At 35.9% G+C, this 24,542-nt stretch overlaps 1 protein-coding gene and 2 long non-coding RNA genes across 33 annotated transcripts in view; all 3 read right to left on the reverse strand.

Moving 5' to 3' along the window:
• The window catches only part of nlgn1 (neuroligin 1), a 786,090-nt gene that overhangs the window by 279,408 nt on the left and 482,140 nt on the right, over window positions 1-24,542 (reverse strand).
• Window positions 3,810-11,144, reverse strand: LOC147841668 (uncharacterized). Its single transcript, XR_015502357.1, has 3 exons — window positions 9,507-11,144; window positions 8,869-9,337; window positions 3,810-7,422 (listed from the first exon to the last, which is right to left on the reverse strand). It is a non-coding gene; the product is annotated as an uncharacterized LOC147841668 (long non-coding RNA).
• Window positions 15,690-18,512, reverse strand: LOC141376540 (uncharacterized). Its single transcript, XR_015502368.1, has 3 exons — window positions 18,124-18,512; window positions 16,179-17,567; window positions 15,690-15,896 (listed from the first exon to the last, which is right to left on the reverse strand). It is a non-coding gene; the product is annotated as an uncharacterized LOC141376540 (long non-coding RNA).

Genomic DNA, 24,542 nt, shown 5'->3' on the forward strand with positions numbered 1-24,542 from the left:
ATTTGTGGTGAATGATGTCAGAATTTACCGGTATTTTGGAATGGATGTGTGAATGCTCTTTTCCGGAAAATTTCCGTAACGTCCTCGCCTGTGTGAACAGCGATTTTTTCAATATACAGGTAAAGTCGTTCCAGAAATTTTCCGGATATTTACTGGTATCACTGTGTGAAAGGGGCTACTGTTGCCTTTCTATCACCTCAAAACAGACTGGCCATTCTCATTTTCCTCTGACATCAACAAGGCATTTGCACCCATAGAACTGCTGCTCACTGGATATTTTCTCTTTTTCGGACCATTCTCTGGCATACCATTCTCAGTCACTTAAAATCACCTTTCTTCCCCATTTTGATGCTCAGTTTTAACTGCTGCAGATCATTTTGACAATGTCTATATGCCTAAATGCATTGAGTTGCAGCCATGTTGGAGTGATTAGGAATTTGAGGTAATGAACAGTTGGATAGGTGTACCTAATAAAGTGGCCGGTGAGTGTATGCATATACAACAAACTGTATATTAGATGCAAGTGAAGTGTGTACATTAATCCTTCAAATTGCATTTACGTTACAATATGGAATATGATCTAAATATCAAAGATGTCATTCAGATCATTTAGCATTACATCTTCACTTGAATACAAACAAGCAGCCTGCTATTAGTAGAATGTTCTAATGATGCAAATTCTGTCACACAACAATGCCATCCATTACAATGAATAACAGTATCACTGTATAAATAATAACTCATTATCTAATTTATTTTTCAGATGAATGATGTACATTTAGCACTGTATAATATGTTGATCCAACATAAAATACTGCAATTTGTTGGCCCTCTTAGGTTTAGTTTGATTCTGTAAGGCTAGTTTGTTTTTCCAAAACTCAAAGGTTTTGTTTGCGGATAAGTAAATATTGACAGAATTAAAATTTTCAGGTAAACCTTTGGTAACGCTTTATTTTGATGCTCCATTTGAGTAATAGTAGACTGTCTGCTTAATATCTGTTGATGCTGCTCCTTCTACAGACATTTACCTGACTACAAGAAACTTTGCAAGTAGATCTCAACCTAGCCTAACCCTAACCCTATCCTTAACCTAACAGTCAACTTATCATCTACAGTAATGCGAATTAGTTGGCATGTTGATGCAATGTAACTTTCACACCTATGGTTCTTTTGTTCCGAAACAGGGATTAAAATTGTTCCAATGTTGCATTTTCTTCTTGGTGCGGTTCGCTTTCTAAATGGACCAAAATAGCTAAAACAAGTCACATGCGAGTAAACTCCTCTCAAATTGGTCAGAGTTTCACGGTTTATTTTACAGTGCTGCTCAGCTGTCATGTGTCCTTATTTTAATTTATGACAATGTGCAATAAGAGAATATAAGCAAAAAGCTGCGCTTTAATTTTGAATAGTGAGGCCCACAGTATAAATCACATAAGACTGTCTCATACATAGCAGTGGGATAGGTTTTACGTTATAGACAGAAATATATAGCGAGACTGCAGTTTGGTCAATATTCTTAACGGATAAACAGCTCACGTTAATGGTTAACATGCTCTCACTTTGGTATTTGACATGAAACGCACATTTACCGGTAGGAATGACATCTCGCCCTACTCCTAATTCTTCATATAGCCGTATATATGCCTATTACATATCCATAATACACTCTGAGGTCCCACTTTATATTAAGTGGCCTTAACTAATTTGTACTTACACAGAAATTTGTAGTTTATTATAATTTACTTAGTGTAAATACATGTATTTATTGAGTACTTATGCTTGATTGAATACCAATATGCAATTACATCTGTAATTAACTTCTGTAATTACATTTGTAAATACACTGCTGACCATTCCCTACACATTAACCCACCCTTAAACCTACCCACACCACCAAACCTGTCCATAACCCAACCCCTATCCCAACTCAAGAGAACAACAAGTGTTCTCAAATACATTAGGAACACAGTAAGTACATTGAATTTATTTTTTTGATTCAAGTACATAGTAGTTAAGGACACTTAATGTAAAGTGGGACCCACTCTGATATAGACTAGTTCGGATTAATTTGCTTTCTCACTACAATCAATCCGCTCTAGAGTTTGTTTAAATCGAGTTGAGACTATCTCATTCAGGCGATCTTGGATTAACCGTCTCCCGGTGCAGATCCGAGTGCGATTGCTGGATTCACATATACCAAATGTACCACGCTAACTGGGGAAACGCACCAGGTTCTGAAACAAAAGTCTAGGTGTGAAAGCTGCCTTAAATTCAACAAATGGACTATCAAAATACAGTGCGAACAAGCTATTCCCTTACACTTATTATTGTAAATAGTAATAGTTGAAAGCAATTTAGGACATTTTATGAGCTGTATATATTTGAACCCCATCTAAACCTGACCCGGTCCGACACAGTAACTGTAGTTATGAGCCTGAGAATGATTTAAGCCCGACTAATCTTTAATACATGGGTCATTATACCAGTTGTTCTCAACTACAATTCTCAACTACAGAGTGCAGTGTCAAAGTGTGCCAGTGAAGACGCTGTTGCAGAAGCTAAAGCATCGCTGCGAATGACATGTGTTATGAATTTTTACATCTTTGTATTCCCACACGTGTTGCTTTGCTAAATTATTTGTGTAAGATTTTTAATTATAGCATAGCTTTCCTCTCAATTAGGCTGATTAAGAAATTACTTGAAATAGTAATAAGTAATGGCCCGGGTCAGGTTAGGTCCTGGCTCAGGCAGAGAATCGAAACATTACAGACTTTGCATTTTGCATCATTGTGATTCATATTTAAATAAAGGCCTGTTTCCACAGAATGGTACAGTACAATACGGCTCACTTTTGTGAGGCTTTTGTTTCCACTGCCAAAAGGGTACCAATAGTGTGATGTTCGACAGAACGTTTCAGTCTATGTCATTCTCGCTAGAGAAAATGTCAAAGTAAAGTTGTACGGGCCGTTCACATTTCATATGAGAAGCACTTTTTACACATAAATACTTGTGTATACTTTGTATAAATGTTCATGACTACCCTTTCTACGAACATGATTTGATTATAACTGCAGATCAATTATAAAAATAGCCTACTGTAACATCTGCATATATAAATTACAAATAACTTAACAAATATGAACACATACAGTCTCTTACAGTCTCCGATATGTTACCAATTACAGAAAAAAAACTACACACAGCATACATTTAGTCCTTATTTGGCTAAAACACACAGCATATAGCTCAGTCAGTGCAAACCACTCATCTGTATATTTAATCTTCACCAGCACATGTAACCTCTTGTTAGAAAGTAATTACGTCATTCCGAGTTCATAAAAGTTCATAGGGTAATGATAATAGTGAAACATGGCAGTTTGTTCATGTTTTAGGTTGCTGAAAGAATCATTTGCTCCTTTGGGTTTTTGTTCAGCTTCTGCTTTTTTTCGTGCTATCCTCATGCATTTGTTTGCTTCTGAAATGATCGGATGTCAGAAGCACTTCAATAATCCTTCGTACGTTATTATCATCAGCTCAAGAGTTTGTTATTTCAAATATTGATGCGTGATGAGCTGTGAACATTTAAGTGAAACATTTCAAGTGATTTAAAGTGAAACCACTCGCAGATGGCCAAAACAAAAACACTATAAGGCACATTTTGTTCTTGGCTCTTCTTGTGGCTGTTCAACAAAATGAAGACAAGGTTTGTTTGAGCTCAGGTTGACCATGGTTCATTGTTATATGTATATATTATTATACTAATATCTCGACTGTGTTTTAAAAAACAATTTCTTTGTTTTCATTCTCCTGGCTTGTAGCAGGGGCGAGTGACATTTCTCTGTAAACCTATAACGTCTAGTTGCGTTTGTAGTGTCTTTGCAAAGGGTACCCATAAAGTGGTACGGTACGGTTTGCTTTTAGGTACCTTTTGACAGTGGAATCAGGCCACAAAAGGTGTGCACCAGGGTATGGCAAGGGGTTTGTGAAACATGAACTTACATTTTCATCTTGCTTTAAATCACTTTAACAACCACAAATGAATTACTCATTTGACTCATTGACTCATTGACTGAGATCGCTTTCAGTCAGGTCGAGGCCAACTGGAGATCTGAGCAAGAATGCCATTCATAGATTAATAAATGAACTAAACTAAGGAAGTAAACCTACCAAGTTGCAAAACAAACGCTTCAAATGAGCCACCTTCAGAGTGTAAGAAGTAGATTTAAAAAAATTAAGGAGTAGTCTTTTTATGGAAAGTACTAATAAAGACAAATATTAATAAAAAAAGTTTATCCTTTAAAAGGTAATGTTGTGTTTCAGCACTGTTTATTCACTCATCCATCTACTCTGACGGCTCATATTATTGCGGCAGCAGATGTGAAGCGGGTTTCTCTGTGAGAAATTGTGTCGTGTTTCTAGCAGGCACTGTCAGGCTCACAGACTTCCCATGTGGCGGCCGTGTCAAACGCACATCCACCCCAGACGCACAGAAGCACTGTTCTACATGACAGCGGCATGTTGACAGTCTTCACACTTCCCCCCATTTTTCCCCTGTTTCTATCACACAGTTTTATAATTCAGCCAAAAGACAAGGAAGCGCAGCAAAGATCAATCCATTATCAAAAAAATAATGCCAACCTTCAATAACACTGCATCATGAATGACGCCTCCCCCTCAGAGACATTGTATGACACTCTTGTTTGCGAGAAGCCCTCGTGAACATTTGTTCGCCTCAACATGGCTGCCTTTGTGTGAAGGGAAAAGAGTGGCTACTTGAGCTGAAATATCTGACGGAAATTTCAATATCCAGGCCATGAGCGTGGGTTGATCTTCTCTGAGAGTGGGACCAAAATGTCACCGCGGGCTCACATTCTGAGATGCTGCTCATTAGAGAGGCATAGTAACAAGACTTAATATTAGGGCTGCACGATTAATCAAAAGCGATGTTCATGTGTAAATTGGCAGAGAATCTTATCCTGTAATCAGCAGTAAATCTCCAGCACATGCTTTCAGATGGCGTAGCATTTATTAAACATGCATAGAGCCACAGTTCACTTATAAGCTACGCAAATAATACTGTAAATCTGCGCAATCCTGAAACTAAAAAGAATTATACTATTGTTCTATGTTGCTGTAGATCTGAACGCACTCCAAACTCACATCATAGCTTTAGTCTAGTGTATAAAATGTATTTTTTAAAGTGTTTATTAAAGGGGTGGTCCACAACAATATCATATTTTAAACTTTAGTTGATATGTAATGTAGCTGTGCCAACATAAACAACATGTCTGAATGTTATACACTCAATGTTTAATGAAAATTAAGACATTGGATTTTACAGAGTTAGCTTAGCAAAGCCTAGAGGGAACAAAGCTTGGGGATGACAAAAAAATAAAATACATCCGGTTTAGTGAGATCACAAATGCTTCAGGTTACGCACATTCACCATGCGCATACACCCCACCATGGCGTGACCAGAGATGCTGTAATATTATGGCATAGAAAGCTAAAATGACGCCTCAACGCTGCTTTTTCCACAGAGCTTCTTCTGTTTCTGTATTAAGACTTCCAAAGGCCATGACACAAAGAGAGAAGTGCTTAAAACTTAAGCTTAATTATGTTCAGAAAATTATATAGCAAGCATTTGACAAAGGAGAACTTTCAGAATTTCTTCCAGTTCAGTGCTGGATTCGGTTAAAAAGTTCTCAAAGAGCAGCTCTAACCAAATTAGAAGAAGCTGTGGATTGTGAGCCACAACCTGTAAGTCTTTTAGTCGTTTTCTAGCGTTAAAGGTATGTTGAAGCAATGATGTAAACATGGATATAAACAACAGGAAATGCTGTTTGGCACAGTTGACAATTTAGCTACAAATTCATATTCATCCATCAAGTCGCTGTAAACACCCACAATCTTCATCAGTGCTGCAGTGTCTCTCAATGCGGCCGCTTCCCGTGCGTTCTACATCTCAAAAAACAAACTCGCACATGACATGTGAACGTTTCATATTATTAACACATGCTTTTTCCGAATATATGTGAAAGACACTTGTCAGACTTTATTTTAGAGAGCAGACGTGTCCTCTGTGTCATTTTCTGTCTGATTCAGGCACAATCTAATAACAGCTACTCTGACTGAAAGTATTTACAGAGCTCAAAAGCTCGTGCGTGTAGGTGGTGTGAAGTGGTGATGTGGAGTCGGTCCACGAATCACAAAACATTATGTTTGCTGGCCAATCAGAGCCTCTTGAGGGCGGGCCTTTGAGGAACTAGGACATATGACAGTTGTTTTCATGTTAGCTGAGTAGCATTATATAATCAAATTAAGATATATGAAAAAATAATGTTATTTTTAAGAAATGAAGCATGAGTACACATTGCATCTTTTAAACACAACCACGCCTTAAAATACACTCTGGACTAGCCCTTTAAGGCAGGAACACACCAAGGATATCCGATCAAGTGGACCAATTCAGCATGTAGAATGAGAGTCGGCTGAAGAGAGTGAACTGATTGGTTATTCAGCAACAAATCAGGGCGAGAACAAAAACAGAAGTTCCCAAGTAAACAATTCAAGTCAAGAGAGGACACAAATAAACAGCAATTACATACATTTATGCTATATGTCTCTAATATTTGCAAACAATGCAATCAATGCTGGGCAAGCTACTTGGAAAATGTAGTGAGCTAAGCTATTAGTTACTCCACTTAAAATGTAGTTTAACTACACTAAGAGCCACCCCTGAAAAATGCAGCAAGCTAAGCGAAATGCTGTATGGCAAAATAAGTTTACCTACATCTAAGCTTTTTTCTTTTTTTTTTTCATTTTTAAATCAAGGCAACTTTATTCCAAGTCAGATCTATCTTAATTATCAATAAAACAGCCAATGAAGCATATGCGGCTTAATTGTTAAGTCATTTACTGCAATTAATATGCTGTTTCAAACAGAAACAAATTTTACTAGACAGCAGAAAACAAAAAAAATAAAAAATCAAGACATCCTGTGTTGCACATTTACAATACAAACAGAACAAACTGTGAATACATTTAAAACCATTTCAACTCTAACAAGAGCACAGAATCAAAATTAACTTTGAGACATGCCCTTCTCAAGGTACGATCCTGCTTCAGAAATAATTCCTCTACAGTCATCTTTCCATTACGCAATTTCTCATGTCAGCCTAATAATTGATTGGCGACGTCACCGAAGGGAGCAAGAGGTGGCAGTCACTCTCCAAAAAGTTTGTTTTGGACCACTGTTAAACACGAAGAAGACATCACCATTTTCGCTACCAATCGGATTTACTTTCCTCAGCCAGACGCCAGCTTCACTGCTTCGTGAATGGCGGTAGCCTCACTAAATGATCTGCCATCAGCAAATGTAGCTTGTGTGGACACAACTGGGCTACTTGCTTGAAATAATAGCTTAAAGGGGTGGTCCAGAATGTAATTTTAAGGCTTGGTTGTGTTTATAAGATGCAAAGCAATGTGTGCTTATGTTTCACTTGACGGAAATCGCGTAATTTTTTCATATATCTCACTTTGATTATACACAGCTACTCAGCTAACATGAAAACGACTGTCATATTTCCTAGTTCCTCTAAAAGGCCCGCCCTTAAGTGACTCTGATTGGTCATCGACATAATGTGCTGCTATTGGCGGATCGGCTCCACGTCACGCCCGTAAAAGCACACGCTTTTCTGCTGTGTAAACATGAAGTCAACCTCGCGCCCGCTCTCTAAAATAACATCTGACAAGTGTCTGTAACTAACGAGTGAAAAAGGGGTGCGGCTCCTTTAACAGCGTCTGTGTGTGCGTCTATGTGTGTGTTTGTGTGGTGTGAACTTTCTGTAACAAGCGCAAGAGCGCGGGACTTTCTTTTTCTCTGATGCTCGGATTAAGTTATTTTCTGTAATATATCGTGACAGAAGAATAAAGCACAAGATGTGAGATGCTACCTGTTGAGCCTTGATTTATTATTCTGCTGCGACCACTAGTCAGGTAAGCTAATCTGTGTTTTTTTAACTCTATGCGTCATGACGTCTTTCACGAGTATCCGGAATATGCAGGTGTAAGTAATATAAATCATCCACATATCTTTTGCGACTTCATTATCTGAGATGTGAAACACATGAAAAAGCCAAGACAATCAGTGCAGTCGCGCACACACATAAGATATCGTGCTGGTGGAGTGAGTGTGTGTTTACAGGAGTTTGGCTGATAAATGTGAGTTTGTAGCTAAATCGTTTGCCCGCAAAGCAGCATTTCGCATTGTTTACATCATTGCTACAGCATACAGTTAACGCTAGACACTGTACATGTCATGATCAATTTTAAAAAATAAAAACACTTACTTGTAGATCACAACTTCTGCTTTGAGGAGATTTTAGCCGAATCCAGCACTGAACTTGGAGAGATTCAGGAGCTGTTTTGTCAAATCATGCTTGCTGAGTATTTTATAATTCTCTGGAAGTTAATTAATATTGAACTAAAGGCACTTCTGTCTTTGTGTCGTGTCCTTTGGAAGCCTAAATACAGAAACAGATGAAGCTCTGTGGAAACAGCCGTGTTTAGATGCATTTTTAGCTTCATCTCTGCTATAACGTTACAGCACCTCTGGCCACGGACCTTACCTGCATGCGCAGTGTGGGATGCGCAGTAAACGAACTTGTGATGTCACAGGGGGCGGAAGTATTTTTTTGTAGTCCCCAAAATTCGTTCATTGTAGGCTTTGCTAAGCTAACTCTGTAAAAACCAAGGTCTCCCTTAGCATTGAACTTAGAACTTTTTACATTCAGAGATGCTGTTTATTTTCACACAGCTACATTACACATCAACTAAAGTTTAAAATATGAGATCGTAGTGGACCACCCCTTTAACTTCTGAAAAGCTATTTGATTTAAAAAGTAGCAATGCTACCGCCACGCTACTGAGAAATGTAGTTAAGCTAGTAGTGTCACTACTTGTAGCGACGCTACTGCCCAACACTGCAAACAATATAGCTCAATAGATTATTAGACACATTTGCACGAGAGAATCCCTAAGTTGTGGTTATTGTGATAATGGTATAAAGTGTTTGTTTACACTTTGTCAGCGCACATTTCATCATCCAGTTTTTCTTTGTGGAATAAATTAACAGACTACTATACCAACAGGGGTGGAAATAGACGTTCAGTCAACTGCCGTCCATTTGGTGTGTTCATACATAGCTTTTTGAACGAGACGCAAGCTGACACAAACTGACAACAGTTTTGCTTTTCAATTGAGGTAGTTCATTTGGCGTCATCTTGGTGTGTCCTGGCCCTTAGTCAGACTAAATCAGGGGTCACTAATCTCGGTCCTGGAGGGCCGGTGTCTCTGCAGGGTTTAGCTACAACTTGCCTTAATACACCTGCCTGGAAGTTTCAAGTTTACCTAGTAAGACCTTTACTAGCTTGCTCAGGTGTGTTTGCTTAGACTTGGAGCTAAAATCTGCAGGACACTGGCCCTCCAGGAACAAGTTAGGTGACCCCTGGACTAAATCATTAAAAACATGCTCTGTTTAATCCCCTATGCCTCTTCTTTGTGATGTACTGAGCGCCCCCTGGTATTTGGAGGACATTTACTACTGATTGCAGAGCTGTGGTTCCCTGACATGTTGTTCATGATATATTATTGATTTATTCATGCAAGCCCTATAGAATATTGTAAATCAATTCAATAAATCTTATCATTTCAACAAAACAAACTGTGATTGTCTATGAATACATGAGAAACATGTTCCGAATGTCTACCTCTACATGGTCAATCTATGTGTTGACAATCCAATTTTATCTATTTTATTTAAAGACTTTTAAACCTAAGGCGTTCCACAGTGAGACTGCATGCAGAGGGGGGAAAGCCACATTCATGGATCAAAAGTGGATGTTTGTTTTTGAATTGTAGGAGTTTCTGCTTGGCTTAAATTCTCTGTAGACTTTGAGTTCTGATGTGCTGCTCATTAGAGAGGGAGGGTGACAGGATATCACCACACACATATGCAAACATCAGATATATTCATCCGCCTTTAATAAAAACAGCCATCTGAACACAACAAACGGTGTGTGTCTATGCTACTGTGCAGATTTATGCAGATTATGGACCATCTTAAACATTGCTGCCATTTAAAAAAATGTCTGACACAATCAAACTTAACACATTTCACTTAATTTACAGGGTTTACTTAACGAGCTTCCACAAATAATAGCAAATACAATGTTGGAGAAAACAATTCTGCATTCATTCTGAGATTTAAAAAAGAAAAAAAAGAAATAAAAAATGCATCTCTATTCTTGCTTGGATAGAAGCTTAGCTTTTTTTTTTTTTTTTTAAAGCAGATGCCACTATATACTTTACAAATGGCCATACTCTGCTTGCATTAACTTCTTTACACATGTCACATGAACGTTAATAAAGTAAGGAAAAGGTTTAGGAAAATTACAAGATTGTTCGTAGTAAGTTGTATTTACATCTTGTGATTTGCAGAGTGCGCAAATGCTCTTCCTCATGACTATTTGAGAGTATGATTAAAAACTAGCTTGGAGTGTTATCTGCTGTTAAAAAGCTCAAATTCAATTCAAGAGCGAATAGCAATGCAATTTGAAAATCACTGAATCAATCAGAAATCAATTTTTAACACCACATCTCTATTCCATATTAACACTGCGGTCAGTGGAAAAACATATTTCAAACAGCAAAAATGACTGTTTGTTTTAGCTTTCTTTGTGTTTCTGTGTCTAAAATTCTCTATAAACTGAATTTTGGGCACAAACTCAATTAATTCACTTGGTCTGTGTGTTCAGGCTGTACAGTTCCTTGATCTGTACAGACTACGGACATGCATTTTTGATGCAGAGTCTAAAATACAGACGTCTGTGTTTTTGTCTACTAATCCTAGTGGCCACAGAGTTTTCCACTTTTCTAATTTAGCAAAACGACAAGAAAATAAACCGCAGTAGCGATCAAATTATTATCCAAAAAATAAGACATCAATAAGACACTATGTTGTTCGCATTAACGTGGCCCCTGGTGTATGTTTACTTAAGCTAAAACTTCTGATAATTTCAATACCCAGCCCATACGAATGTGCAATACAATCACATATACGTATGTGAAACATTGTAGAACAGGGGTGTCCGCACTTAATCCTGAAGGGCCGATGTCCTGGAGAGTTTAGCTTCAACCCTAATCAAACACACCTGAACAAGCTAATCAAGCTCTTACTGGGTATGCTAGATACTTCCAGGCAGGTGTTTTGAAGCAAGTCCCTCCAGGACTGAGTTTGGACACCCCTGTTGTAGAATATATTAATAATAATACTAATAGTAATAATAATAATAATAATTCCTTACATTTATATAGGGCTATTCTGTATTCATTCAAAGTGCTTTACACATTGAGGGGAATCTCCTCATCCACCGCCAGTTTCTATAATATAATATATATTTATATATATAAATGTATATGTACAAATACAGTATATAACAGCATATTTCATGTCTCTTGTCATGTTGTCAGGCTCATTTAAGCCTATAAAATGTTGTACATGACATTAAAAGTATCATATATATAGGGACCAGATAAAATGCCAAAAACTTGTGAAAAACAGGGCCAAAATCAAATATTTTTATATGTTTTTAAACATTTTTTAACATATTTTTTTTTCATATACTTATAATGCTTACTTTCTTCTATTTAGTTTTAACACTATGTGATACTATAATTAATACTTTGCTTGATAATACCTGATTTTCATATGGGAGGCCATGAACATATTTTGATTTTCTCACGGAGCAGGCAATCGCAGGGTAAAACATGTCACTGTGGGCTCAAATTTTGAAGTGCTGCTCATTAGAGAGTGGCACGATTTATTATGCGAAAGTACATATCCAAAACCTCAGAAATAATATAACCTTCCACTGAAACTGTCATCCAACCACAGCAAACTGTGCATGTCTATCCATATTAAGAAACGCATTCAAAATTGCAACTTTTTACATGGCTAAAATATGTGTTGAAACAATCAGATGTAGCAAATTTAATTGAAAAACATTTGATGCCCCTCCATGGTAAGATTGGACTCAGTGAGGTAACGATAATCAGTGGTGGAAAGAGTACTGATAAATCATACTCAAGTAAAAGTACCATTACTTGGATAAAAATGTAATGTAAGTAGAGTAAAAGTGTCTCTTGTAAATATTACTCAAAGTATGAGTAAAAAGTAGCCCTTTCAAAAGTACTCAAGAGAAGTGAGTAATGAGTATTACGCTGTAAAAAGCTAATGCAAATACATGTAATTTGTGAATGTGTGTATAAACATAACATTCTGTAGTGCATTTAGTCATTGACAAGCAGGCACACAACATCATAAGACGTAAATATTAGGGTATATTTTGGTTGTGATGTCAGGTGACCAAAATTCAGTCTATGTCTAATGTCTAATCGTCACCTTGGAATTATACGGTTCTATCTGCGTTCCAAATGCTTTTGAGATATTGAGCTTCAAAGTTTTTGCATGCCATATAGCAAACAATATGTGTGCAACATTTCTCTTTTATATATCAACATGACAGACCCTAAATGTACTCTTAATATAAATTATCAAAATTCTCTTACATTTGCAAATTGGAGTAAAGCAGGGCCAATGCAGATAGAAGCTTCTAACTCTAAAAAGTTATTTTCTGCTTCTATCTGGCCGATCATTAATTGAAGCATTACTTTTCAAAAAAAAAAAAAAAATCTCAATGTAAATAAATTTTCATATAACAAGAATATTTGAAAAATTCAATTTTGACAAAAATGTCCAACTACGACAAGAAATGACTGATAATTAGTCTATTTTAGGTTGTTAGAAAGTTACCAAAATCAAACATCTTAAACCAGCGTCAGATTGACATTAAATACTGACATTTATTCATCAGGTATGGCAACCAAAATCCAGTGTCTGATAGACATCATAGTGGTAACGTCCACACAACGTCAAGCTGTAACATCATTAGAAGTTGATATTAGGTTGGTTTAGGTTGGACGTTGGACATTGTTGTCGGCCTGACTGTGAGGCGAACGTGCAACCCACTGCGCCACCTATTTATTTATTTATTAATTTATTATTTTTATGTATTATGTATGCAGACTACAGGTTTTTTACTTCTTTTGTGCCATTAAAATATCGCCAAACAAGTAGGCTATGCTATTATTGTTATTATAGGCCAATTGTAGGATCTAGTTTTTGTCAAACACATATATAAAAAGGGATACACTGTAAAGGATTTACAATAATGTGTGGATTATCCCTACTCTTCAAAAAACAAAACACTGTGCCATTTTAAACAACAAAAACACTATATTCTAACATTACACTATTGTTGTTATTCAATTATTTTCAGCTCCCATTCACAGAGAATGCTACTACAGGTGTGTTATTGGTTAATGCTGCTAAAGTATTTGATATTGATTTAACAATCTATTTGTATCCTTTAAAGGTTAGAATAGATGAAAAACAGAATGAAACGAAACAACAATACGAAATAAACATTACAAACTGTCATCTGTGGCATTGCCTTGCATTTTGCATATGTGCCGTTACTGTATACCTGACTATATCATAGCCTATAACATGCGTACACATTTATTATTGTACATTTTTGGAGAAATCAAATTTAAATACGTGTTTTTAACAAGCAGACGCATTTAGGCTTATCCAGTTTCATCTGAAATGCCCTCCAGACCACCTCCTGAAGTGTTACTGTATGAACATCGGATTTATATCAATCACAAATGCATTTAAGAGGGCATTTGCACTATACATAAACGAAAAAAAAAAATGCATTGTGTAAACAAGCTCTTAGAGTTTGTACAAAAATGAGATTAATTTACTAACAATAACACTCCTTTATGAATGATATATCTCACTCCAAACTTTGTATGACAACCCCATTTAAATAAAGTCCTCATATATACATATTTTAAAAATAAATATGCTTGGTCCAACATGGATCCCAACATGTAAAGGAAAAGAGTGGCTACTTATGCTAAGACTACTGACATAAATTTCAATATCCAGGCTGTAAGCGTGGGATGATTTTTCTCCGAAAGCCCCCGCTGAGAGCAAGGGGGAAATCGCTGGGTCCAAAATGTCACGGCGAGCTCAAATTCTGAGGTGCTGCTCATTAGAGAGGGAGAGTGACAGGACTTAAAGGCAGGTAACATTTGTGGGGAAAAGATTTCATTAGAAGCTGTCAAAGCCATAACAGTCGACATGGAGAGATGACAAAGCTCGTAATGAGCCGGCTACCCATCAGGGAGTAAAGAGGAGTCTAGAGGACACATGAGGAATCAGAACTTAGACACCACGTCTCTTTAAAGAAAAGCGATGAGTGCTTGGCTTTAGCTGGGTATCTGTCAGACGAGTGTTGTTTATATTCAAAATAATCCCCTTATAATATATATGCAAATATATAAGACTAATTTTATGCCAATTAAGCCTTCCGTTGGGGTGCTTAGAAAAACCAATAGCACAATAATGTGCTACAGGGATTATGTTTTTACTTTTTTTTTTTTTTTTTGCAGGCCATAATCAGAGTTAACTTTGTAGACTTATGAAACCAAATATTCAGATGGACGAAAGAATCTGATCATCATGTAAAGAAAAACCTTTGTAAGGGTGTAAATGTAAATTTGATGTCTTCCTAATAGACCAGTGCATATGGCCTTTTGTTTAGCCTAAGTGCCTTGAGTTAATCTCTTAGGCCTAATCCCAATTCTACCCCTTAGCCCTTGACATCAAATATTGACAATTATTCATTAGGTATGGCAACCAAAATCCAGTGTCTGATAGACATCATAGTGGGAACGTCCACACAACGTCAAGCTGTAACATCATTAGACGTTGATATTTGGTTGGTTTAGGTTGGTTGTTGGACATTGATGTCAGCCTGACTGTGAGGCGTACATGCAACCCACTGCACCACCTATTTATTTATTTATTAATTTATTATGTTTATGTATTATTTATGCAGGCTACAGGTTTTCTACTTTACTTTTGTGCCAGTAAAATATCACCAAACAAGTAGGCTATACTAATATTGTTATTAATATTGTTATGTTATTATTAGCCCTTCCCCTTATTCCTCATTTTAATACAAATAAAAAACGCTACATTTCACTATTTATAATCAGTAATAATAACTCCTGTATAGTAGTCCCACAACATGGTGTTGCTTGATGACACTTAAATGCCTTGTCAGAAAAGTCTAGTTGCCTGGAATGAGTGTTTTACAGTGTCTGCTATAATGTTAATGTCGCTTTCGTGTGTTTACATAGATAAATATGGCCATGGTGTAAATGCACTGTATAGTTACGATCTTATTGCCACATTATATCATTATGATAACATAATATATGGTGTCAGTGATTTCCTAAAGATAAATACCAAAAAATAACACAACTGGAATAACAACAGCAGCCACCATCTTCAATCTTATATTAAGCAAGAAATGACGATGACATATGATGACGTGTGCAGGTGCTGCAGTGCTGTCCCAATTTTTAAGGGGTCAATTTTTAAGTCCTTCCCCTTCAGACTGTTTCGGGGAAGGCATAGAGGTACAAAAATAAAATTGGGATTGGGCCATGGACATCTTTTAAAGAGTCAAACACAAAATTTTTATTTTTTTCAGCTTTTAACAGAAATGTTTGTGAAGTAGCCAAGGGTAAGATCGGTAAAGTTTAGAAGCTGTAGTGGCACTTCTAAGAAAGTGACATGGAACATCAATGTCCTATCTCAGTCATGTCTACAGTATAAATATTAATAAGGCCGTATGTCCTTGTCCTATGAAAATATGGTTTTTGTACTTATTTCTTGACAGCAAATATAATATTTTCTAAACAAAACATTTCAACCAAAACATATGGACCGCAATGCATTTTGAAAAAAAATAAAAAATAAATAAAATTAAATAAAATTAATTATATGTAAATATATATATATATATATATATATATATATATATATATATATATATATATATATATATATATATATATATATATATATATATAATTATTATTAAATGTTCTTAAAACAAAATTAAAAACTGCTTTTTTTCTAGCAGAAATAAATCACATAAGACTTTCTCCAAAAGAAAATATATTATCAGACATACTGTGAAAATTTCCTTGCTCTGTTAAATATCAAGCAAATAATACAAAATAAATAAATAAATCAAAGGGGACTAATAATTCTGACTTCAACTGTATATATATGTTTGATCAGATTCCTGGAAGAGGTTTGTGGTTTACACTAGATATTATAAGATGCAGTATACATGTAGGTGGATGTTTTCTTTATTGACAAATGAACAATAAAAACCAAAAACAAAAGTGTATAATAAACAAATGGGATAATGAGGGAGGGTGCATGTTATGAGCTAACACAATGGCGGATTATTTGATATTAAATAAAAGACCGCAAATTTCAGACACTGCAAATATCTCATTAATACAACAACAGAACTGTCGGCAAACACTAGAACAGTCAGCTTTTATTTGTGTGTCTCTGTAAACAAATGCCAATTCATTACTCACTCAGACTCGGTTCTCTATGAGAGTACCATGGTATAACCTATAGGGGGTGTACTACTTTTTTTTTTTTTTTTAGTTCGAATGCCGATACACCCCAAGTTGGTACTGTATGCAAGTATGTATGTATGTATGTATTTCTGAGGAAAGAAGAAGGATGTTAACTTTCAGGTTGGCCATAAAAAATGAGGGTTGTTATATCAGTGTTTATATAGGTTGGAAAGGTCACAGGTTCGATGCTATCACCACTGTGCCCTTAACTGTAGCATTTAACCCTGTTTGCTTCAGTGGGACTGACCCTGTACACCATTACATGATGCAACTGTATGGCAGAGACACAGTCCATATGGTTATAAATAGTCGCTTCTTTTTATAGGTGTATTATCAAGGACAAGGCTGTTCCAAACACTAGGCAGCAGACTGGTGCCTCTTAAAATCATGTTTCGTCTAAAAAATCTAACGCAATCACATTTGAGGTTAAAGCAATCCAAGTATGAGTCATTTATTACTAGGGAAAACGTCAATTGTAAACATATTCTCTGATAAAATGCAGTGATAGACTGCGCTTCCATGCAATTACAAAAAGAAATACTTCATTGAGTTGCATGTGTCTTTTTTGCTTTCTTGTGTTGATTAGAGTTTGGAGCCACTCATTTATCAATACTTTGGAATGAATTGATAACATTTCTTACTATGAAGTTATTTTAAACAAAATGTCTTAAATACTTTGTATGTGACTGGTTTATAACAGAGATGCTGCCGATTAAGCTTCAGTTCAGAGTGAGGATGTATATAATGTAATTCACTCGCACATATAGACCATTTGGAAAATATTTTGGTAACACTTTATTTTTCGATGGTCCATTTGAGTATTAGTAGACTGTCTGCTTAATATCTGTTGATACTCCTTCAACAGACATTTAACTGACTATGAGATACTTTGTAAGTACATGTCAACTTTCACACCCTAAAGCCTGATTTATACTTCTGCGTCAGGTGACCGGCGTAACCCACGGCGCAGGCAACGAGTGTGGCTGTGCATTTATACTTCTGCGCGCTGTCTCTGCCGGTCTGCATTAACACTTCCGAAACGCTAGTTGGCAGTGAGGTGTAAATGTTCCTCTGTGTCAAGTTTCTTCGCTACTTTTTTGCATTTCCTGAACACTTCCGGGATGTACAAGTGGCTCAAACTCGCTCATTTTGAGGCAGGAACCGGCGGACGTGCAACAACTTTAACTATAAGGTAAACACAAAACAAAACTTTCCATCCGGAGCTCCTTCACGGGACTCCACACTTGTAAACAATCGCTCGCGCGGCGTCGCGCCATTCGCGCGCCTCTCGGTCCCGCCCAGACTCGTCAGCGCTACCAAGCCGACCAATCACAGAGCTTATGCTACGCGTCGTTGCGACGTGTAGTTACATTTTTTGAGAGGTGCACGTCAGTGACGGCGATGGCCACGGCGAAGGGCTATGCGTCAGCGCCGTAGCATATGCCGGTGTTTGACGCAGAAGTATAAATCAGGCTTAACAGTCTACTTATTTTGTAATGAAAATTAGTTGGCATGTTAAATTCAACAAACGGACCATCAAATAAAGTGTGAAACTATAAATACATAATAAATATTATTTAGATATATATTTTTTTACTTTACATGTTTAGGTTTTTGAAAACGGAAAAATTACCACTAAAACTTAAAAAAAAAAAATTAACTAAAATAAAAATTTGTAATTCATAACATGTACACTACTTCAGCGGTTCCGAACAGAGGGGACGCGGACCACAAGGGGGCCTCAGCGAGCTTTGTGGGGGGGGGTCGCTTCATATTTAAAAAAAAATATCTTACCAGTGGACAATTAGGAAAATGATCATGTTGCCATAGTTCATGTTATCCCTATAGCTCAGTAGATAATTCATCTGAAAAATCTAACTTCTGCCACTAGAAGTCAAGATATTATCTGTTTCTATTTCAACTGGGATTGACAACAAGACTTTTGTCAAGTAGTGTATATTTAACATAATGTTCTACGACAAAAAAAAAAAAAAAAAAAAAAAAAATATATATATATATATATATATATATATATATATATATATATATATAATTGTTAAACTAAATTATATAAACAAAACTGTTTAAAATTATATATATATATATATATATATATATATATATATATATATATATATATATATATATATATATATGTGTGTGTGTGTGTATGTATATATATATTTATATCTTCTTCTCTTCGGCCTTAGTCTCGTATGGTTGCGGGGTCGGCTCTTTGGAACAAGTCTTCCATTTAGACTTGTCCATATGATAACGACTTTTTTTACACATTCCGGCCATCCTGTCATCTGGGATTTCATCCTCATGCACTACGGACAATTTAGCCTTCTCAATTCACCTGCAGCATGTCTTTGGACTGTGGGGGAAACCGGAGCACCCGGAGGAAACCCAGGCGAACGCAGGGAGAACATGCAAACTTCTCATAGAAATGCCAACTGAGCTAAGGTTCAAACCAGCGACCTTCTTGCTGTGAGGTGAAAGCACTACCTACTGCATCACTGCTTCGCCCAAATATATATATTTATATAATATTCTTTTTTTAATATTTCCCAAATGATGTTTAACAGAGCAAGGAAATTGTCACAGTATGTCAATAAATATTTAATAAAACAACAATCATATTTCACTAACATAACAGCGTCTGATTATTCATGAATCATTTAAAGATAAAAATTAAATACAATAAAAAAATAAAAATAAATAAAATTGTAAAATTTTTAAAATAATAATAAGATACAACAAACAAATGTGTAGTATCAATATTAAAACTTTCATTTCAAAAAATTTCATTGTGTGCTTCTAATTCTCGCAATTACACCTTGCAGTAGAAATTCAAGATGCAACTACTCCTTTAAGGCCAAATGCAGACAAGAATCCACTGAAAGTAAAAGCATAAGTTTCATCCACTGGACTATATGTCTTTCAGACAAGAGAGGTGACTCCATGAGAACTAGCCTCCGGGTGACTTATGCATATAAAGACGAATAGAAAAAAAGAGGGCATAAAGTAATAAAATATAATCATACAGAATTAATTCATATCATCACAGGTCCAGCGAGTGACCTAGAGTCAACAGGGAGAGCGGAAAGGGGAGAAAGGTGGCACAATTTGATTAAGGGTATTCAGATGTACCCTTGACACTCGCTCCAGAGGATTGTGGGAGAATAAAGAAAGCTTTAAGGCCTCTTCCGCCGAAGAGCTGAGCGACATTGAAGCTATTATTCATTCCGCGAGCGCACACGGAGAGAACACTAACCCTGTCATATTCAAATTTTATACCGAGCTGCTGTCACCGAGACCAAGTTTTCCACTCAAAAACAAATAAGCTTCTCTTACAGTGAAATGTCAGTGTAACCGAACCACCCTAAAGTCAATAAATATTACAGAATCATTTATGACTACACGCTCCAAGATCTCAACAGAGCTATATTACTAAATCAGATTGGAGTTTTCCTGCTTCGGTTGTTAATGGATGATAATGTGCAGAATGCAGACTTTCATCTTACAGATGGCACACCGACAGCTACGGCTAGTATGCGGTACAGTGGAATTAATTGCTTTCTTTTTGCTGTCTGGATTTGAACAGCGGGAGTCCGCCGGTGCATCGGAGATGGTCATTTTCGAGTTTTTTGCTTTCCTGGTTTCTTTCTTTCTCGCCTCCTCTAGTTTCCTACTTCAGCTATTTGCCGCTTTCTTTCTAGCGGGGGGCAAATGATTCCTGATTCCATAGAGTCTATGCTGCATTTCAGCCGGCACTGATTTTCATGTTCAGAGAAAGAGAGTGCGAGAGAAAGAAATATTAAAGAGAACATTATTACAAACCATTGATATTTTTTGAGGGAGAGAAAGTGCCCTTTTTTCTGCGGATAATAATTATAATTTTTTAATAACAATTTAAATATGTATATGCATTTGCAAACTGTATGCACACTAACCGGCCACTTTATTAGGTACACCTGTTCAACTGCTTGTTAATGCAATTTCCTAATCAGCCAACCACATGGCAGCACTAAATGCATTTAGGCATGTAGACAAGGTCAAGACGATCTGCTGCAGTTCAAACTGAGCATAGAATGGGGCAGAAAGGGAATTTAAGGGACTTTGAACGTGGCATGGATGTTGGTGCCAGATGGGCTGGTCTGAGTATTTCAGACACTGCTGATCAACTGGGATTTTCATGCACAACCATCTTTAGGGTTTACAGTGAATGGTCTGATGAAGATAAAATATCCATTGAGTGGCAGTTCTGTGAGTGCAAATGCCTTGTTGATGTCAGAGGAGAATGGCTAGACTGGTTTGAGCTGATAGAAAGGCAACGGTAACCAACTGTTACAATCGAGGTATGAAGAAAAGCAAATCTGAATACACAACACATCCAACCTTGAGACCGATGGGCTACAATTCGCACAAACTGGTCAAAAGAAGATTGAAAAAACTTTGCCTGGTCTGATGAGTCTCGATTTCTGCTGCCACATTCGGATCGGGTCAGAGTTTTGCATCAACAACATGAAATCATGGATCCATCCTTTCTTGTACCAACGGTTCAGGCTGACGGTGGTATTGTAATGGTTTTGGGGTTATTTTCTTGGCACACTTTGGGCCCATTAGCACTAATTGTGCATCTTGTGCCACAGTCTACCTGAGTATTGTTGCTGACCATGTCCATCCCTTTATGACCAGTGAATCCATCTTCTTATGGCTACTTCTAGCAGGATAACGTGCCATGTCATAAAGCGAGAATAATCTCAGATTGGTTTACTGAACATGATAATGAGTTCACTGTACCCATATGGCCTCCACAGACACCAGATCTAAACCCAATAGAGCACCTTTGGGGTGTTGTGGAACAATAGATTCGCATCATGGATGTGCAGCCGACCAAAATCTCTCAATAATATTTCCTTGTTGAATCTATACCATGAAGGATTAAAGCAGTTTTGAAGGCAAAAGGGGGTCCAACCCAGTACTAGTAAAGTGTACCTAATGAAGTGGCCGGTGAGTGTATTTGTACTTGTGATTGTGTGTTTTATTTGAGAACAGCTGTTTCCCTGTCAAATAATAATAATAATAATAAAACAAGCCTTGAACCGGCGATACTGAATGTGAGATATGAGGCAAATCCTCCAAGGACAATATTGCATTGTGTTGTGGTTGCCACAAAAGTAAGGTGTCAAATATGATATGATACAAATTCTAGCTTTAGAAATGTACATACATTTTCAACCAAATATAAAAACTTTCAAGGATTTGAGATGCAGATTGCCGTCAAACGCATCATAACAGTCTTGTGAAAAGGGTCTATCTTTGAGTCCTGGTGATTTTTTCTATAATAGTTTGGCATTAAAAATAAAGAAGCTGCATTTGGCAGTAAACTGAATAGACTGTCTTTCTCCATATAAATACATTGTGGATAATGACTAGTAAATGTACTAAGTCAACAGCTGATTTTACATGAAACTATTCAGCATTTCTAAATCTTCTCCTCTATTTACTTCCATTTAAAACACAAGTCTCTGATTTTCCTCTTCAATTTCAAGCCTATTGATCTAGCATTTTCTTGCAGACATTACTTACACTTCCATATACATTGCAAAGAGGTAATCCTACATAAATTCCTCATAAATTATAGTCATATTCCATATTCCATGTTCTATAATCCAAATTTTATCCATGCAAATCCCTATTGTTCATATACATTTAACCACTCTTAAACACAGCTTTATGCATATAAATCCTCTTTTAACAAAGACGCACATTCACAAAACAAATCTATTTTTAGACAGAAAAACAGTAACACTTATAATTTAGCATCACATTCACTTTTAACATGCACAAACTACAATTGACATGAATTTTAATTTGAATATTTCATCAGTCTTTGTCTATAAGAACATCTACAATATGTAGCAATAAAATTGTTTATTAGGTGATTCTGAACTGATTCAATTCTAATCATTATAGAACATTAAATTACGATCCTCATGCACAGTAACTAAGTGTTTTCTCATTGATTCAAATGATCTTGACTGAGCAAGTCTTCAGTTAAAAATTCACTATTTTTTTACTTGATCCAATTTGAGCAAGTCTCAACTTAATGACTCACTGATTCAAATGATTTAGACAGAGTGAGCCACGATGTTAAGACTTGATTGTAAGTATTAGTACCAGCAAAAAATAAACAATAAGTAATGAGTCTTATTTTTTAGATTTATATTAGTTCAATATACCTTTTGGTGACTGAATTAAAAAAAAAAAAAAAAAAAAATATATATATATATATATATATATATATATATATATATATATATATATATATATATATATATATATATATATATATATATATTATCAGCCTATGAGAAAAAGAAATTATATATATATATATATATATATATATATATATATATATATATATATATATATATATATTTTTTTTTTTTTTTTTTTTTTTTTGCTCCAGGTAACAACAAGATTTAAATACAAAATAATTTTCTCGCAAAATAAATATAAATCAATAGGTGCTTTTTAACCCTTCCGCACGTAAAATACAGCTGAAGTTAACGAGAAGTAGGCATGGGCCGGTATAAGATTCTGACGGTATGATAACCTTGGATAAAAAAATCATATAATAAAATATATTATTTTAAAATGTCTGGGTTAAATACAAAACTTTTTCCCCCTTTTAAACACATTTTATTTTGGTAAACATTTAAAATATTTTGGAAGAACATGTCAGGTTTAAATAATTTATGACTTCTGCTGTCTTTGGGCTCTGTTTTGACGATCCATGCTAATATAAGGACGGAAAAATCAGCTTTGCACCATGGCTCATGGTCTACAAGGGTTGAGCTCATTTTCTTAATGAGTTATAGGTGTGTTTTGAGAATAAACCAATCAGAGTCTCATCTCCCATTCCCTTTAACAGCCAGTTGCGACGCGCCATAAGCACATTTGCTATTTACATGACGACTTTGTAAGTGTAAAAACTGAGCGTTTCACTAACAAGAAAACAGAGCATCTGCTGCGAGAATAATAATACCACCAATAATAATAATAATAATAATAATAATAATAATAATAATAATAATAATAATTAGTAATAATAATAATAATAATTATAATAGTAATTATTATTATTGTTATTATAATTATTAGTAGTAGTAGTTGTAGCATATAATAACAGTAGTAGTAATAATAATAATAATAATAATAATAATAATAATAATATTATTATTATTTTATATATAAAAAATCACATTATCTATCAAACAAATACAACACCAGATATTTTATAATTAAAAACATAATTAATAAACAAATCTCAATTTGTTTAAAATCTGTCTGCAGAGCTATAAAGTCTCTCCGCACCCTTTGATGTCACGATACACAAGCAAAAAAAAAATATTATTATTATAATTCAAATGCCCCAATATGGCCATTTCTTTTTGAAATCATTTTCCGTTAATGTCTATGCACAGAACGACAAGCAAGAAGTGCAGTCGGACTTTACACACAAACCAGCAGCAAAGTTTAAACTGTCAGTAGTTGGAGGCAAACTCGCCCCTGATCTCATTACCGCAGTACACATGGCAGTTGACATCTTTCTAGCGAACAGTGATGTGGTCTATGTGTTAATAGGGTCAGAGAGCAGACAGAACACGAGCGAGACGGACAGTGCGGCTAAAAGAGCCTGGCACTGCTGATTAATGCTAAGCTGGCACTATGGTGGGCTCGGCCTGTGTCCACATTAAAAAGAGAGAGAGATGAAAACACGGGCCTTTAGAAAGTGTTTGATGCCTGAGGGATGTGGTTTTAGAGGATGTCGAACGTGTGTGTTTTTGTGAGGCTTGTTCAAAGGGGTTCTAGTGCGAGCGGGA

This window comes from Danio rerio, chromosome 11 (genome assembly GCF_052040795.2).
Source record: "Danio rerio strain M-AB ecotype USA chromosome 11, GRCz13ab, whole genome shotgun sequence".
Taxonomy (NCBI): domain Eukaryota; kingdom Metazoa; phylum Chordata; class Actinopteri; order Cypriniformes; family Danionidae; genus Danio; species Danio rerio.